The sequence below is a fragment of the Lygodium microphyllum genome, chromosome 1 (genome assembly GCF_053477565.2).
Source record: "Lygodium microphyllum isolate KBCC chromosome 1, Lygodium_microphyllum_v1.1.10, whole genome shotgun sequence".
Taxonomy (NCBI): Eukaryota; Viridiplantae; Streptophyta; class Polypodiopsida; order Schizaeales; family Lygodiaceae; genus Lygodium; species Lygodium microphyllum.
This window is the reverse complement of record NC_141135.1, coordinates 81,709,575-81,715,299: the sequence shown is the minus strand read 5'-3', so window position 1 is coordinate 81,715,299 and position 5,725 is coordinate 81,709,575.

The following is a 5,725-nucleotide window of genomic DNA, read 5'->3' as shown; positions in this document are numbered from 1 at the left end:
TCTTTTACTTATCTTTGTTTCTTTGCGAATGGATTGGGCTTCAAGTGTTGCATCGATAGTACGTCGTATAAGATCTTCGGGTTGCAATCCATCTTGGTCGGTGGTAGATCGTTGCAGATTGGCCAATTGAACTTGCAAAGCTTGTCGAGCTCTTCGTTCTTCTTGTAGCTGCATCATAATCAAATCCAACTTTTGCTCCATTGTTGGTTCGGGTAGATCACCTTTAGCCATAAGATCGTCCATGTTTTGATCGATCATCCTGCAAAATTCCAAAAGACCTCACACTCTCAAAACCTTGTTAGCGGGATGAGCGTAGCTCAAAGGCAGGTTTACAAGGCTTGTATATTTTGTTTGGTTTTTGTAGTATCTCTCCTTTACAATTGCGGAATTTGTTGTCACAACCGTCTTCCAAGAGAATAGTGTTGCATATAGACTGCGTATAAACTGAGTATAGTCTGCGTGTGAACTTTTGCTTTTGCTAAAACTAGTTCAGCAAGACTGCAAGTGTGAACAGGGACTTCTTGAAAGTAGTAAAGTGATTTGTATGCTTCTGAGTATGAACTGCCTCTAAGGTAGTTGTTGTAGAAGACTTTAGTGACTTTGGGGACTTGAGGAGCTTGGAGAAGTTAGAGCTTAAAGCTTAAGTGACTAAGCTTAATGAAGCTTATGTGTCGTCGTTTTCATTTTTTTGAGGGGGGGACATTTTTCACGCCGTCGATTCTGATGAGACAGCATACCGCGGCAGCAAATCAACAATTTGAAAGGCCTTAAGCTTTTAAAGCTTAAGCCTTAAGCTTAACACTTTAATTGTTTTTAAACTTCTCTTATTTTTTCTTTGTAACAAAACGACTTGATATAGAAGCTTTACCGCCAGTCCTTTGCCTATTGAGAGAGATCCTTCGCGATCAGAGGGTACAGAAGGTGGTTCTCAACTGGTAGGAACACACTAGTATCGACTGTTTGCCATGAGACGGAACTGTAGAGCTCGATCGTTCCAGGAGCTCCGCCTTCACGCGAGATGGTAAGCGATTGGAAGCTCTCGATCTCAGCTTCGCTGCTCTGATACCGTTGATGCACAGATCGATTGCCGTATGCACGCGTAGTGAGCATCAGAAGGTACCCAAGAACAAAAGAACTCTACTTTTTACACAAAAACCAATGAAGAAAACTTGCATGACGTGAACAAGAGAGCAATTGGGTGCAATCTCCCCCATGCCTTATGTGAGCGCTCCACAAAGCATGTATTTAATATATTATTCATCTTCAAGCTCAAATAATAGCCCAATTTACAAAATAGCACGCTTTAGCTTTTGTGTTTGCTTTTGTGCCACTAAAGAATTAAAGCTGTTGGGCACCCAAGAAGTCAAGCGGTACCCAAATACAATGTCCAATACAAATATTTAAATCGTGTGCCTATGCGCATACAAAAATAATAAATAAATATCAAGTGCTTTAATAATTAAGTGCGACAAAATATAGGCGCCATGCCTAAGATACGTGCCCATAAAAAATTGATGATAATTTGAATACACGCTATCCTCCAATGCTTCCCAATACCATCGCTGCCTGCTCTACACATCAACTGAAGCATTCACAATTATTAGAAAAATAATACAATTAAACCGACAAAAGTGAATACCTAGTAGTCTTCAGCTACAAAAATAAATTGGTTAGAAATCAATCCTAACGTTAATTTATTACGAGTGCGCACTCTAAACTCATAAACGTTTATTAATTTAAATATGCATTTTGCGGAATCACCCATGTACACATAAAATTAACAAAACGCCCCAAAAGGATAGGCGTCCCCATCGACTTTTCACACAAAGAATCCACTTTGTGTATGAGCCTTGGTAACAATATAATTTTACGAAATCCATTGCAAAACCTCACAGAATCCACCGTGGAATATGCCTCCTGGCATCAAATTGAGCTACAAAATCTCTGCTCTACCTTGTGTTAAGTGCTACAACAACAATTGATCCTTAAGTTAGAACTAGTACTAAACCCTATTGTAAAGATAGTAGAAAAGGGATAATACAAAGAGGAAGAAAGAGAGAGTGTGTGAGTGCGTGGAAGAGAGAAAGAAATGAGCACCTATCCAATATAGCCCAAATTTATATCTGCAAAAGACAATAGAAAGAGTTAGTATTTACATGAAGGTATACTGAAAAAATAGTAGAAAAGAGAAAACATAGAGAGAGAAAGAGAGAGGGAGAGAGAGATGAGCACTTATGCAATGTCACCCAAAATGATCTTTGTAATAAAACAACAAGGGTTAGAACTAACATCATGTTGTGTTGAAAAGATAGTAGCAAAAAAAAAAAAACCAAACAGAGAGAGAGATTAACACTTTTGTCTCTTGCTCCAAATAAACTCTACAAGAAAACAACAATTAGAACCAACACCAAATTCTATTGAAAACACAATATAAAAGAGAAACAACACACACACACACACACACACACACACACACACACACACACACACACACACAAAAAGAGAGAGAGATGAGCACCTCTATCTCCTACCCAAAACAACCTATGCAATAAAACAACAATAACGGTAAAAAATGCATCAAACCCCATTGAAAAAATAGCAAACAAGAGAAAATGCAAAGAGAGATAGGCAACTGTGTTTTGCCCAAAATCAAGGGCTGCATGGAGAAGAAAGCATAGAGGTAAGCAGAACGTTGAAAACCCTAATTACTCTTAGCATGGAGTTTCAATGGACACGAAAATTCACGAGTATAGAGAAGAGAGGGAAAGTGGTATGTTGCTAAACTTTTGGGTCAAACTGATTTCTAAGAGGGAAAAAAATCAAAATTGAAAATTCTCTAAAAAAAAGGGGGAAATACGAAGTGAGAGAAACTCAAATTTTCTGTACTATTCATTCTCCCTTTTTTAAAATCCCCCACTACCCCTTTTTTAAAATAAAAAACCCAATATTTGGAGAGAGAAGATTCACCCTCCATGGATGTCAACATCTAGCCTTCCTATTGGACAATCCAAAAGGCCCACATATTAAACTATATTATTTTTAAGGGCCCATTTGTGAGTTCATTTTTTTCCTAATGCTTGTGCATGCTATCTATGCCTATTGTATGTATGATTATTGACATACTGCAATATCTTTAGTACCAATGGTTCCTAGCTTGGCAATGACTTGTCCTTGACAGTTTCTTGATTGCAGTTGTGGACAACTCACTACATTGGCAATCTTTCTTGTTACAGCTTGTTTTGGGAGTGGTTTTGGGGCTAATTGCAGGAAATTATAGTAGCTTGTTTTTCCCTTCTGTGTACTTGCTTGGTCTTGTTGAGAGTTTGACAGTCACACCCATTTGTATTCCTCTTTGTATGGAGTAGTGGGAAAGGGAAATGCAAGCAGTCTAGGAAGAGGTGCTTGAATCCAATAGTCACAGTGAGGGAGAGCGCAACTATCCTACAACTATAAATCATTGTGTTTGACTATCATTTTTAATAAATGGAATGCTATTGTCCTTTGTCCTTTCAGTCAAGTGTCAGTGTCATTTTCTATATACACAAGATTGTGTTTATGAGTTCAAGTACTTAATCTCAGAACCTAATTCACTTGTGTGATAGTCATTGTTCTTGTCTATGTCTTCATGAGTTTAGTCTTTGTGTTTCAACCTCCATAGCCATGCTCTAGATCCATGTTTCTCAACATGGTATTAGAGCCACGGTGAGAATGGATCAGCTTTGAAATCTCTTATCTCAGCTTCTCTTCATCCATTGCCCAACTCAAGAAGCTCATGATCTTATTTCTTGCTCCATCTCCACTCTATGCTTCATGTATGTAGTAGCCAGCGTGCACCCTACTTTCTTTGTGCTCTTGGAACTCCTCATACAAGCATATCTGAGCTAGCTCTCTTCTTGAGATTTGTTTCTAACTCAAGAGGTTTCTTTGTGTCACATAATATCATGACATTGAGCTCCCAATAGCTTATCATTTCATATTTTCTCAATTATTGCCAGAATTTGTGCCTGTTTAGTTCGTATGGTCTGATCTCCCTCCATGTAGTGTGATTACTGGTGTGAGCATAAGGCAATTAAATGTTGGTCCATGAGCTCTTTTTGTGTGAAAGGATTCATCAAATGATTCGATTCGCTTGCTATTGGATCAGAAAAACCAGTCGCCTATTGTAGAAAACCCTAAAACCACCATAGCCTTCAACTTCAAGCTCATAAAACACATCATTTTCTCACTCCTCCCAACACACCAAAGTGTTTGCCACTCAGGTCTGCTCAATTTCCAACAAGTACAACCCTCAAGAAGAAGATTGTGGAAGATTTGGAAGACTCAAGTAACAACAACAAGTTTCAAGCTAGTGTCTTTTGATACTACACTCCTATTACTTGTATCTCTTGACACATACAAAGCTAACCTATTACTGGCCTAAATATGAGAATTATGGTGCTAATTTTTTGCTATTCCAATCACTCAACATGGGCAAAGACTCACTGACATGTCACTTCAAAAGAGTCAGGTTTCACACCTGGCAAACATGAATAAAGCTTATCATGATGAAGAAGGGCTTATGGGCGATCACTAGTGGTTGGAAGGAGAAGAAGCCCCGAGATGCTACTCTGGCAGAAGCTTGGTAGAAAAGTGATTATAAGGTTCAAGCCATCATAAATATTGAGTTGGATGACTGCTATATTCACCATGTGGATACCTGTGACACGTCCCATGACACTTGGAAAAGACTGGATACTCTATTTGGTGCACAATCAAAGTCTTCAAAGTATGGTTTATTAATTGAATTTTTAGATTGTGGACATGAAATGTAACACATCTCTTGCAGCACATCTGAATTATATGGAAAGTCTCTTAACCTAGCTTGCAGGGATCAACATTAAAAATGGATGAAGATGCACACATTGGTGTATTATTAAAAAACTTGCCTCCAGACTATGATAATGTCTCCACTACTTTAATGAACATGTCAAATTCTAAACTTGTTGACATTCAGGCCTCTCTATTAGAAGAAGAAAAGAAGATAAAAAATAAGAAGAGACAAGTACTTCTAAGGATAAACAAGTGTTGTATGTCCGTATAACAAGTACAAAGGCAAAAAGGACCAACTAGTTTATGACTTCTGCAAAAGGACCAAAGTGACATATTGAAAAGTTTTGTCATGCAAGGAAGAGATCTTAGAAGGCACACCTTGCAGATGTGAAGGAAAAAGAAGATCATGAAGAAGAAGAAGAAGAAGAAGAGGAAGAAGAAGAAGAAGAAGACCATTAGGAGCATAAGGACAAGCCTCACCAGTCCTTCTATTCCCATTATTTTGATCGACTCTTTTAAGTCTTGTATGAACTTGCATTAGTGCTCATTTCATAAGCTGTGTAAAGTTCCTCATGTAACTTATGGCACTACAACCTCTATACACTTTGTGAAGCCTCTGTTACAGCCTTTGGATGTCCACTATATTTTTGGTGTCTACACGTAGCCTTGTTTGCAACATGCTCTAGATGATTACCATATGTGTGGTATGCTCACACTTTGTAGGTGGTTATTTACTAAAGCCTCTACACACTTTGTGCCTTCTTGGTTGTGATTGAGGAGGAGTGTTGAGTGTTCGGCAATAACACCCATTTGTATGCCTCTTTGTATTATGTAGCAGGGGGCAAGGGAAATGCAAGCAGTCTAGGAAGACGTGCCTGAATCCCATATGCACGGTGAGGGAGAGTGCAGCTATCCT